Here is a 13339-nt window from a genome sequence, read left to right as displayed (position 1 = left end):
GTAGATCCTAAACTCATAGCTCACACTCACTCTGAGGTGTCGGCCATGAATCGGGTAGCTTACCAAAAAAGTGAATGTATATAATTAGGTACTGACAAAAAGAAAATTAACAGAAATATTGTTTTTTGAACTATTTTTGAATGAATGAATGGATGGACTTTATTTAAAGTCCGGCAGTTTTACCGGGCGAGGTGGGGGAAGAGGGGTCCCATCCCACTCTCCGTAGATTATGATGGCGGTACCTCAGGTGACCGCTTGAATCCTTGCATCCGGGCGCGTATTTGGCATTGCTGGTCCCGCATCGCAACGGAAGAGAGAAAAAAAAAAGAGTGCGAGAAGGACGCCAGTGCCAGCGTCAGGATTGCTCGCGCGCCATTGGTTCCTCTCTGTAGGGGACGTGCCAAAGCCACCTAGAACAGGTTAAGGCCTGCGCACTCCCTCCGTGACGTCACGCACCTTGCCCGAGTGGGCCGCGCCTCGCGAAAAAGTTTGTCTGCTAGCCGTCCAGGCAGTACTCACTTCCATGCACTAGATGTGTGGGGTTGCCTTCCACAAGTCGTAGAGTGCTAATCACATATATGTATTTTTCTGCCAAGCATGCAGATATAAATTTGAGGGCAAGTTATATCAAACTAAGACATGCTAAAAGAAGCTTTGATTATTGTGCCCGAAAGCCGTAGCGTTAGAAGTATGCCAGAATATGGTATGGCGCATTTCGATTTCCTTGAATAAAAAGAAATAAACTACGATCCAATATATTTCATGGAGTCTACATCATTTATTTATTCTGACGTGAATATTCAAGACGTTGAAGGTAGCTTAACTGAGCGTTTTCAGTTTCCTCTTCAGTGTTGCGCCCTTCTTTGCCGCCGTTAACTTGTCGATTTTCATTTGGACGTAGTTTTTTAGGAAGGTGTTGGTGGCTGCCCACAAGATGTTGTGAAGCACTGTTTCTGGATGGTGTCCTTTGCAACAAATGTCCAAATCTTCATTGTCAATTAAAAGGTGCTTCACCACACTGAGACGAAGCTGCCTTTGGTGCCGTTCTGCGTGAAACCAGGCGGTGTTATCTTTCGAGGTCGAGCTTTTCTAGCACGATTGATTTAGCACAGTCGGATAGGTAAGCGGGGCTGTTCGGAAACATCGTCAGCACTGCATCTTCGGTTAGACGAGTAAGGCTCATCGGAACTTCTATAGTCTTTCCGTTGCTATCCGTGTAAGTGGTGGTAGTCCTCAAATACTCTGCTATGAAATGAAGTTCGCAGACCTGCGATATGCAAAAGCAAAAAGAATGTTTTAAAATATTTTAGCAACATTTTATATGTGTTTTTCTGCCTGATTACATTCTAGAACGTTATAATTAGCAAGGATTGGGATCTAGAGTGACGCTGCTCCGTAATGCACTGCACTAGCACAGATCTGCGACACAGAATCCGCTTTATGTGAAGGTTTATCGGTAATAATTTTAAATTCTTACCTTCGGATCACGCAGAGTGTCGATGTCGACGTCCTCGCGACGAATAGCGCGTTTTCATTCTATCCTGCGTCGTCTTCAGGGAAGAATAACAAGCAGACCTTCAGTCCACCATCATAATTTTCACGACAGCTCGGCACGCAGCAGTGGCCCATCCTGTCAACTTCCTGGTAATTTCACGCGAACAAACTTCATATCTTGGACTCCAGATAACACAGCCAGGACCAAAACTTGCACATGTCTCCGAAGAACGTCCACCAGCACTATTTCAAAATTCTTGTGCAGCGTACAACCTCGCTTTGCCAGAGTCAAACAAGTTCTAACAGGCTCGCCCTAACGAAGGGAGTCACTGAGCCTGCATTCCCCAACCGGTCCTCACAATTGGTCTCTTCGTTTTGGCTGCACCGGCTGAACCAGTTCAAAGGGTGCAGCACCTTCGTCCTCGTTTTGCCGGAGCAGCGCGCGCCCTCTGTCGCACCCTCTGCACTGGCTCCCTCGTTTTGTCTAGGTGTAAGCCTAGTTCCTGACGAGTTCTGTACCGGCGTGCACGCACTCCAAAGCAGGTGCAGAGTAGTGCAGCATGGCGGGCGTCCCCCCAAGGCCAGAGCAGACGACGTTGCAAATAGTTGTTCAGGGCGTTCAAAAGGAAGTTAAGGCACTTCACAATCCCGACGGGTCATTTATGACGGACGCCAACGGTTACGTCTATGAGGCATCAGGTAAGTCAGGCTGCATGCATTGCCAAAAAACGTGGTTAGCGGCCAGGAGTCGTAGTCGGTCAGCAAACAGCCTCGTAGCATTGCTTATGCTATGTCGGTATTTTTAATCTTGGTTTTCGCCCTTGCAGACGGCAAGCGCGTTACGTTGCGGTTCATGGCAGGGAATCGTGAAAATGACCCCCCTCCGGCACAACCGCCGACGCCTTCTCCTGCCTGCGACGGCGACGTTGACAGCGATGGGGCTTTAGCCGCATTTCCAGCAGCAGCCGCGTCGGCTGAAGATGTGGAAGAGCTTTGGAGCGCCCGAAAAACAAGGTTCTTCATCGCCAAATACTCGGAAATGAAGGACTTGGTGGGAAAAACCAGGGCACTTCGGTATGTCATCCTATGTCCAAAATTATTTGCAGCTTTTTATTATTCCGTTTCACTCTAGGCAAGCACCAACAAGATAAGGGCGCATGAAGTTCACAATGGCGATGGTTATTGTTGCCTACATTTTACTGCCAGCAATTTACATTTTACTGCCCCCCCCCACTGAAAAAAAATTTTGGCTATGCGCCTGACTGTGACATATACGTTTACATATACACACAAACAGTATGTATAGTCACGCACATATATACACAACGAAGGCATTCGTAATGTTTCATTAAGTCAAGTGATCTTCAAAAACAGCGACGGTGCTTTTGTGTTGGGCATTGCACAACCGCTGTCTTGCCGAAAAGGTGCAGCACCTCCAAGCTCAAGCCATGTTGCAAGTGTAGTGCTGCCTTGAGAATTTGCACTAGAGGGAATTGCATGTTGTTATTCTGAGGCACATCTCTAGCAAGTCTCGCCCTGCAGTCCTTGTGTCTTCACTGTCTGTCCGCATTTCTCTCGCACTGCCACTTTTCAAGATGGTGCAGCTCATTGTTAAAAGAGATATGCTTCTTGACACGTGCTACCCTATCTTTGAACCTAGACTGCGCCGTCGTGTCAGCAAACAAGGTTGCGCAGCTGCATGTTTTACAATGCAAAGACAGGTTAGAATATGGCTGTCTCCTTAGTGAAGCTTTATGATCCAAAAGAGTGATTTACACAATGTTCAACTTCTCCAACATAATGCTTCCCGCACAAAAAGAACGTTCGCAGTTATCAGAAGTGTGTGAATAGTGAATTTCGGAACCTAATCAAGTAAGAGTCAAATAGTAATGGCACCAAATAGAATACAAATAGTAATTGAATACTGTTTGAATAGTAAGTAGACCATTTTCAAAACAGCCTTAGAACAGAACATTTTATTTGAAACAAATAGTCACAAACTTTCGACAAAGGCCATTACAGTCAGTTTGAATCTACTCAAAATACCACAATTACGAAAACTAAGGTAATCTCGTATGCAGCAGGAACTAGAATATTCGTAACATTTTGTAATTGTAGGTTCAACTACGGCATTGACTAGCGTTATCAACGTGAGACTTTGTCACCTCACTTTAAATAAAATTGGGACACAAAAACAAAACAATTTACAACCAAACATTGCAGATACAACTAAATATGTAACGGAGCAGATCAACCCGTCATCACAACATGGCCTGCGCACTAAAAGCGGATAACAATGGGCGTTGAAATTTACATCTGCAAGAACAATTTACGCAAACGCAAAACTTGTATCTGTTGCTAGTCGTGAAGCTGCAAGCACTCGTAGTTCCCACCTTTGGTTATTACAAGACGAAGACAGGAGCTGATAAATGCGATACAGCTAAAGTGCAGTAAAAATTGAGCAAGAATGGAGCTTTCAGAAGCGCATTCATTCGACAATCAATATAGTGTAGGTAGTCTTGCAAAAGCTTGGGCTGCGTACAGGTCACATTAGGGATTGAAAGAATGACTTGTAGCTGTTTCGTTGTTTTGGGGTTCTCCCGCCAGTGCTGATTATTAAAAGAATATTTGTTACTTAGAATATGTGCAATTCGATTCGACTTAGGAACCGAATACAGTGCTGTTTGATTCATTATCCAAAATTTTCGAATAATCGAACATCCCTAGCAATTATCCCTGAAAGCTACACATATGAAGTACTAAGGAAAGGTTCATGTGCTACTGCAAGACTTGGGTCACGTTACGTCGCTTCCTTCTTTCCTACTAACTGTGCTTTGCTTTTTTGTTTAGCACAAGAAGGCTTCTGTGGAAGAAGTTGGCTGAGGCCATCAATACGGAGTTCTTGTGCAACGTGACTGCCACACAAGTGGAAAACAAATGGAAGTCGCTGGACAGAGCATATAAAAAGTCAAAAAAAGACAACAATTCTTCAGGTCACCACCGTGTGAACTGTGAATATGAAGAGTAAGTTACGATTGTGTCTTCATATCTTCAGTGATTCTCATAGTGTCTATTACAGAGAGCTGGCAGAAGTCTTGGAAAAAGAACATAGTGTAAATCCAAGGCTGCTCTTGGAGCCTGGAAAAACAATCCTGCCTAGTGCAAGTCCAGAGTAAGTAAAAATTACTTAATTTGTGCTGTAGCCTGGAAATGACATGGCACCTGTACAATTACTTTCAACAGCACCAGCATCACTGAAGCACCTCAAGATGCAGCAGTCCCAGTCGAGTGCAACACAGCATCCAAAGTTCGGAGCAGCACAACGCCAAAAAGGAAGCGCCAGAGTAGGTCCCAAGTCACGCCGCTCTTGGAGGCATTAGAAAAAATGCAAGCTTCGAGAGCTAAGCAAGAGGAGGCAGCAGTGAAACAACTGGAGGAAAGAAAAAAATGGGAAGAGGCAAAGGCAAAGCGGCATGATGAGCGCATGCAGCGATTCGATCGGTTGATCGACGTACTCTCAAATAAGGACGGGTTATAATATGGGCAATAAACTTTTATAACACTAGCAGTGTCTACTCCATCTAATTTGTTAAAAAAAAACATTGCTTCTAGACGCGGCACCCCACTTCGCAAAACATTTGCACACTGAATAAATCGCGAAGCAAAGATGAACTTCTAGCACTGTTCCTTTGCAATGAACTCTCGCAGAGACTGACTGTAGCCTGGCAGACTGCAATCAAAATCTCCTTCACTTTCATCATTGCCCACATCTTCTTCTTGGGGAAGCGTTGCAAGTTCCTCAAGGAAGTCCCTTTCATCGTTGCACATGTTGTGTAGCACACACGCAGCCATAACTATATAGCAGCACTGTTGCACACTTTTTGCATCAACAAGGTAGAGCCTCCTAAAACGCTGTTTAAGCAGGCCGAAGGTGTTCTCAATAAGCACTCGTTGTTGACTGTGTCGTTTATTGAAGCTCTTTTTCCACGTAGGAAAAGAACTTCCATTGTCCTTGAATGGGGTCATGAGCCATGGCATCAGTGGATATGCACTGTCACCCAGTATATAATTGTCTTCACATTCCTGAATTGCGCGTGCAAAGAAGGGGCTCTCCCTCAGGACACGGGCGTCGTGAACCGAACCTGGAAACCCAATAAACACGTTCAGCAACTTGTTCCTGTCGTCGCAGATTCCTTGCAGGATTATCGAAGGCCACTTTTTCCGGTTGAAGTAAGACTGCGTAGATTCGCTTGGAGTGAGTATCCCGATGTGTGATCCATCGATACAGCCGATGGTGTTTCTTGGGCCCTTGCCTTTACTTTTGGCGAGGAAGCCGTTCTTTATGCGGGTCACTTCCGCGCTACTAGGCCAGCAAATTATCTCATCGCTAATAGCGTGTAAGAAGTGAACGACCCGTGTCACACAAACATGAACAGACGACTCGGTAACATCGAATTTGTCGCCTATGGCGTACATAGATATTTGTGAGCCTAGGTACACAAGCGCTATGAGGCATGTTTTTTCGGCACTGATTTGTTGGCGGCCTTGCACTGCCCTTGGGTAGAAGGCTGAAGTCTTGAACTTGGCCCTGAAACTATCAAAAGTCTCCCTGGACAGCCTGAAGAGGCGCTTGAATTCATACTCATGGTACCTGCCGATAATGCTTTCGTACCCGGGTACACGGTTGGCATCGTCGCGCACCAACGCGCACGCGACCAAGATGCACGCATCGTCGTACTCATCGTCGCAGTCACTGCAAACGGCACCGCTGACGGAATCGTCGTCGCTGCTCGAGTCCAGCAATTCCATCGCAGTCACAAGAAGTGCCATCACGGCCGTGTATTGATCGGACAAGGCGGCGGAGGCGGCTATTTTAGGCTTACACTACAAGGTGTTCTCCGGCCTGCACTCACGTCAACTCACGCCTTCGTTTTGGCTGTAGCCGTCGCGCGCTAGTGCAACACCACTAGGTGGTGTTGGCTAGTGTCGGCTAGTGCCGAGGCGTGGTTGAGGCTGCACCTGCACTTGCTCGACCGGCGCTGCACGCTCACTGCACCGCTTGGCACCGCTTTTTCTGCACCTGCACTTTTCTGAACTAGTGCAAGCCAAATCGAAGATTCCTATTGTTCACCAGTTCGTCGGGCTAGGTGTGCTGACGTCAGACAAGGAAACGAAGGGAGTGAAGGGGCCTTGCAAATTCTAGGAGGCGCTGGACGTGCACGCCTGTAGGTGACGTGCTGGTGACGCACACATGCGCCCGCGATGGAATGTGTGGAGTTTTTCCGGCTATTCCATCGTAGGGACGCACCCACAACCAGCCGCCACACTCTTTCTTTACCTTTCCCTGCTGCCTTTCTGCATCTCTCTTTCCCTCTCCCTGTAAGAGCTGAGCCGAACCGTGCTACCCGCAAGAGTTGTAGAAGAGTGTCTGTTTTTGTTTTGATTTATTCAATCAACCACTACATCATACGCGCCATTGCTGGCATGGTCGACGCCCATGTGCGAGTTCAAGGACGAAACTACCATCTAACGTTCAATCACATGCATCGCACTTCTGTCACACATTATACTGGTTCCCACTGCCCTTGCAGAAACGCAATTCCGAATGTCATGGCAGACTCCCAGACGCTCACGTCTGAATTAGGCGCCAACACATTAAACGTGAAGCATGTTTCGGTCAGCGACGCAGCTCGGAATGACATGAAAGCCTCGCGCACATTTACGTGAGAAATAGACGCCAGTTCGGCCGGCCCATCTGACGTGAAGTGCCTCCTCGTCGACCTCTGCATGGACGGATGCGCACGAGTTGCTCCCCAGCTACAGCAAAGCAACTAATAGGATTATCAACGTCGTATTAGTTGCATTGCTGCAATTAGTTGCATTGCTGCAACTAATACGCAACTAATAGGACTATCAACGTCGTATTAGTTGCATTGCTGCTGTCTGTGCCGAAGGCGTCACGGAGGCGCTTCACGTTGACAGTCGGAACTTCTTCGCTCATTGAAACCATCACCGTGCTATCCGCCATCTTATCGAAATTCACTCTCTGGTGCCCTCGCCGCATGGTAGCGATCAATCCAAGACATCGAAGGGGTGAGGGTGCTTCGGCACGATGGAACAGCCGTAAACACTTCTCTGTGCTTCCGTGACTCCGCGACGACAGTGACTGCCGGCGTGTCTTCGGGAGATCGGCGGCTGAGCGAAAATTCGCCCCATGCCTTTGCTTCAAATTACCACGAAGGGGGCAATCCTGGGGGAGTTAACAATGCCCTCTGCGAGGCTTCCGCGGCGTCTGAATAGGCAGCTCGAGCACCCAGCTGAAGTCTTTTCTTCGCTGCCTTATTGTGTAACCCAGACCCCGTCCCTCATTACCACGGATTATGGCGGGGGCTGCGCCACTTAGCCGGAGAGGGTCTGTGCCACTGTAGGTCTATGCACGGCCGGACTCGACGCTCCTTCCGCACGCTCCTTACGGCCTTCTCAATACCGGCGCCGCGCATATATTTTTTTCTGACGCGTAGAGGGCAGCACCACCTCACTGTAAGCTCCGCCGGCTCCCCGCGTCGCCGACTGCGACTTTTCTTGACTGCGTTCGATGACCTTGGGTAAACAATGCATCAGACAAGCTATTGTTACGTGCCGCTGTGTAAATCACAGCAAGGGAAGACACCGGGTGTGTCACACCACCAATTTCCTAGCGATGAGGAACTGTATTCGAAGTGGAGGAAAAATGTTTTACGTGAAAACCTCGTCATCAATGACAAGTCCGCATCGACTGTAGTGTGCAGCAAACACTTCACGGAAAATGACCATGTTCCCGGATATCGTATCCGGAAACTGCTTCCAGGAGCCGTGCCCACGGTCTTCGATCAGTATCCTTCGCATATGGTCCCGGCTACGAAGAGGCCGCGTAAAGAACCTGCAGCGCGTGGCCCCTCGGCCACCTCGGCTCCTCGACAGCCCACGAAACGGAAAGCGGAGTCATCGCCGTCTACCTACGGGGAGTGGATACATCGTGAAGCTCGTCAGTGAGTTTGAGTGTGATGCTTGCGTTACGATGTTGACGACTACGAACAAAGCTGATCCTTTGTATGTTCTGTTGCACAGCCGGGACAAAAGTGCACTCCACTACCCAAACCGTATGTTTTTGACACTGTTGGACAACATTGTTACTTTCTTTGAAAAAGCTGCTAGCAAGCTTCCGCGTACAAAAGTGCATGAAGTGCTGCAACTTCTGGTTACCCCACACCTCGAACAATCACCCGTCCTCCTCTGCCCAGAGGGTGTAGACAGCAGCCACGCAAGGCGCACAGCTCGTTTAATTGCGGGCGAATTCATCAGACTTCTCCTCGGTAACTGCACCAAGATGGTGAGCGATAGAAATGAAAAACCACTTGCGTATGTGCACAAGCCGTCTAGAAAATATTTCAGACTGTGATGAGTATGTCATGGAGGTTCGCTTTATTTGTACCATGCATTTGTGTTTGTGTTAATTTGTATTGCTAGCGTGGGTTTGAAAGAAAAAGGCATTTGTGCTCACTTCGCACAGAAATTGTTTTTTTATTTAAGTTCTTGTCCACCTTACGACAAAATAAATATTGCCTTTTCTCTCTGAATTTTGTGCGCTGTAATGGATTACTGTTGCTTGTAACAACACGCGTGTGCGAAAATCCGGGAAAGCTGCCGGAATGGTTGCGACTGGGCAAGCGGTGCTCTCAGGGGTCGACCCAGGGGTCGACTCAGGGGTCGACTCATGGTCCCAGGGGTCGACTCAGGGGTGCTCTCAGGGGTCGATTTTAACCTCATCACATGCAACGACCGAGCTGTATTGTGTGGATAAAATGTTCATCTTCAAGAATTGAGGCGCCGCAGTTAGTTCTGTTCGTCGTACTCAGCGCTGTTATGATGGCCATAGCGCTGTGGCGCGCACACTGCGCCCGTGAACACGCTTGGAGGCGGTGGAGCATGGATGGAGGGATGGATGAATATGGCTGTACCCTTTAGATCGGGTGGTGGCTAGCGCCACCAAGCTGTAATATCTAATGAACCAAAAACTATATTTTTTTCCTTAAAAAAAGAGTTTGAGGATTCGTACTTTGCAGTGAAGAGTTTAACTTTCACTCGTGCCTTGACTTTCGCCACCAATCAGATAACCTTCTTCTAGTTAAGTCTACCCGGTTAAAGTTTATCTTGCCCTCCCGGTCCCTAAACCCCAGTGCTTTGAAAAACTCTGCGCCATCATCCTGAACTATAAGGTGAAGCCCTTTACAGAACATTATCAAGTGTTCGGCCGTTTCTTCTTCCTCTCCACACGCACTGCATACTGTGTCTACCCCTTCGTATTTGGCCCGATATGTCTTGGTTCGCAGTACTCCCGTTCTGGCCTCAAACAGTAGAGAACTACCCCGAGTATTATCATAGATCCTTTCCTTGGCAATTTCCTGCTTAAACGTTCGATAGATCTCTAGTGCGGACTTCTTTATCATGCCCATTCTCCACATGTCAGTCTCCGTTTCCTTCACTTTCTTCTTAAGCGATAGTTCTTTTTGGTTTGGCCACCTGCTGTTTTCTAAGTATTTACCAGTCAACTTCCTGGTTCGCTTCCTCCATTTTGTATCGACATTCTTCATGTACAAGTAGCTGAAAACCTTCCTAGCCCAACGCTCTTCCCCCATTTCTCTCAATCGGTTCTCAAATTTTATCTTGCTGCTAGCTTCCCTGCCCTCAAATGATGTCCATCCCATATCGCCTTGTAATCCCTGATTTGGTGTATTCCCGTGAGCTCCTAAAGCAAGCCTACCTATTCCACGTTGCTTAATTTCTAATCTTGCTTGAACTTCTGATCTCATGCACAAGACCGCATTGCCGAACGTCAGCCCAGGAACCATGACCCCTTTCCATATTCCTCTCACAACATCATACCTATTGTAATTCCCCAGTGCCCTATTTTTCATGACTGCTGCATTCCTGTTACCTTTAGTCGTCACGTATATTTCGTGTTCCCTCAGATACTCGGTCCCACTGCTTATCCATACGCCCAGATATTTGTATTTATCTGTTATCTCTAGCGTGACCTCCTGTATTCTAAGCTCACTACCTTCGTTGTCATTGAAAATCATGACTGCTGATTTTTCCTTACTGAATCTAAAATCTAACCTATCTCCCTCATTACCGCAGATGTCCATCAATCTCTGCAAATCTTCCTTGTTGTTGGCCATTAGCACTATATCATCTGCGTACATTAACGCTGGTAGTGCCTGATCAATAAGTTTTCCTTGTTTGACTAAAGAGAGGTTGAAGCCCAGTCCACTTCCCTCTAATTTTGCCTCTAATCCTTGTAGGTACATCATGAATAATAAGGGTGACAGGGGGCACCCCTGCCTAAGCCCCCGTTTTACCTCTGCAGGCTTGGATACCTGCTTTTCCTACTTTATAACTACCTTGTTACCTTTATAGATACCCTTTAAAAGATTAGTGACTACATGTTCCACGCTTAGTGTGTCCAGTATTCCCCACAATTCCTCTTGAACCACGCTATCGTACGCTCCCTTGATATCCAAAAATGCTAGCCACAGTGGCCTGTGTTCCTTTTCTGCTATTTCGATGCACTGCGTCAGTGAGAACAGATTGTCTTCCAACCTCCTGTGTTTCCGAAACCCATTCTGCAGTTCCCCCAGCACTCCCTCATCCTCTATCCACGCCTGCAGTCTTTCCTTTATAATCTGCATCGCCAGCCTGCAGACCACTGATGTCACTGTTATAGGACGGTAGTTGTTTATGTCAGCTTTGTCCCCCTTTACTTTATAGATCATGCTCATCCTGCTAAGTTTTCATTCATCGGGAACTTCCCCATCGATTATTATTGTGCTCACTGCCTCTCTCAAAGCCTGCTTAGACTTCGGACCTAATGTCTTTATCAGCCTAATTGGAATGCCATCTGGGCCTGTTGATGTACTACTAGGAACCCTTTTCTCAGCCCTTTCCCACTCTTGTTGTGAAAATGGAGCCATTGCACCACTTGATTCGTCCTCGTCTATTGTGCTGCATAAATTACTTCTTTGTTGAAATTTTTCTGTCACTTTTGTTCTTATATATTCAATAGCTTCGTCCCCTTTTAGCCTAGCACCTTGGGCTGTAGTTATAAATCTCTGCTCTAGGCTCGTCTCATTTCTTAGGGAGTTTAGATGGTTCCAAAATTTCGCAGCTGCCTTTCTATCTTTTTTATGTACTTCTGCCAGCCACTGAGCTCCCTTCCTTCTAATCTTTTCATTGATCAGAAGGGATGCATCCCTTCTACAGCTTAGAAAGGTTGCCCATTTTCTTTTAACATCATCTGTCGGTTCACCCCGCTGCTTAGCATGTCTGTGTTCCCTAGAGGCTTCCTGACGTTTTGCTATGGCTCTCTTAACTTCCTCATCCCACCAACTTTAGGGTTTGTGTCTTCTTTTCCGGGGTGACTTGTCATGCGTCTTAGCAAGCTCTAGCTCAAAGAGTCTAATTAGAGCAACAGTGGTCTAGCAGCGCCACCCCGAACTTGCGGCAGCAGGCAGCAAAACGCCCCAATGCGAAGGCCGTAAGGGAAGCGCCGGAGAAGCAGTCGAGTCCGGCCGTGGTCTATGGCAGAGCGGGGAGCATGGCTGAAAATGAGGTGCAGGTGTGCAAGTTTAGCTGGTGTCGCTGCGTTACCAGCGCGCGCGTCACCAACACGTCACCTCCAGAGGCGAACGAAAAGCGTGCGAGCAATCTTGAGGCTGGTACTGGCGTCCTCCTCGCACTCTTTCTTTTCCCTCTTTGGTGCGACGCGGGGCCAGTGATTCCAAATACGCCACCCGGGCGGCATCTTCAGCTTGTCGGACGGCCCAAAGCTGGACAGCCAGCTCGTCGCTTGTGAGTGCCACCTCCCACCGGCAGCGCAGCTGACGCCGCCGATCGGCAAAAGTGATTTCAGCCTCGGCCTAGGCTGGCCCCTGCCATCGCACGGTGGTGGCAGCAGCAATAGGCCTCGGATTTCTTCCCTGCCTAACATGCGACGCGAAGGGAACGGCGGCAGTGACGTTAACTTTTTCAGAACACTCCCAAAGCATGTGATGCAGTGTGGCCCGGGCTGGGGTATGTATTTGTTTGTACGGCCTGTTTTTTGTCCAATTTGTTGTGTAGTGGTGGGCATTTGCGTCTGTTTAGTCTGGAGTGTTGTGTAAGGTCGTTGAATGGGGTCAGGCGATGACCCCACGACCATTCCAGATGTTGTTTTTGTGTGGGTAGTGCCATCACCCCGCTCTCTGAGGTGAAGGCGGCTACCTAATCGGCCGCTGCTCAGTGAGTGAGATCTCGAGCCGTGGTGTGAGCCACCTGGTTACCTGTGAGCGTGAAGCTGGTGTGAGCCGGGGTTCACAGAAGGAAGACATTCGCACTTTCAGTTTTGAGATACGAGGAGGACGAAGCCGAGGCCATAACTCCACGAAGCTCGCCACCGTCCTTGTTGCCATTACTTGATTGTAGCATTCTGGCCGCCAGACATGAGATGCGATCGCGCGCGAAGCCACGGACGACAGCTTGCGAGTCACTGATCACGACCGCAGCCTCCAGGGCTGCAACTAGTGCAAGAGCAGGCGCCGCCTCTTGGGCCTCCTCTGCGCGTTCCATACGCACCATGGCGCTCGCGAGGCCTTTCTGTGCGATTCACAATGACGATAACATTAGCACGCCTTCCCTCTAGGTATCGCGTGGCGTCCACGTACACCGCTTCGTCGCTGTTGCCATATTTCTAGGTCACTCGCTCTTTTGTTGCGGTGCCCGACGTGGTGTGTCGGGTGCATGTTCCTGGGGTGGGGTGGGATGATGAGAC

The 13339-nt window shown here is 48.2% G+C and overlaps 1 protein-coding gene across 3 annotated transcripts in view; it reads right to left on the bottom strand.

Annotated features, from left to right (window-relative positions):
• The window catches only part of Asator (tau-tubulin kinase asator), a 396184-nt gene that overhangs the window by 126233 nt on the left and 256612 nt on the right, over positions 1-13339 (bottom strand). The gene's annotated exons all lie outside the window — the stretch shown is intronic.

The sequence above is a fragment of the Rhipicephalus microplus genome, chromosome 6, assembly GCF_043290135.1.
Source record: "Rhipicephalus microplus isolate Deutch F79 chromosome 6, USDA_Rmic, whole genome shotgun sequence".
In the NCBI taxonomy this organism is placed as follows: domain Eukaryota; kingdom Metazoa; phylum Arthropoda; class Arachnida; order Ixodida; family Ixodidae; genus Rhipicephalus; species Rhipicephalus microplus.
The sequence above is the reverse complement of the archived record's forward strand: the minus strand, read 5'-3'. Positions and strand labels throughout refer to the sequence as shown.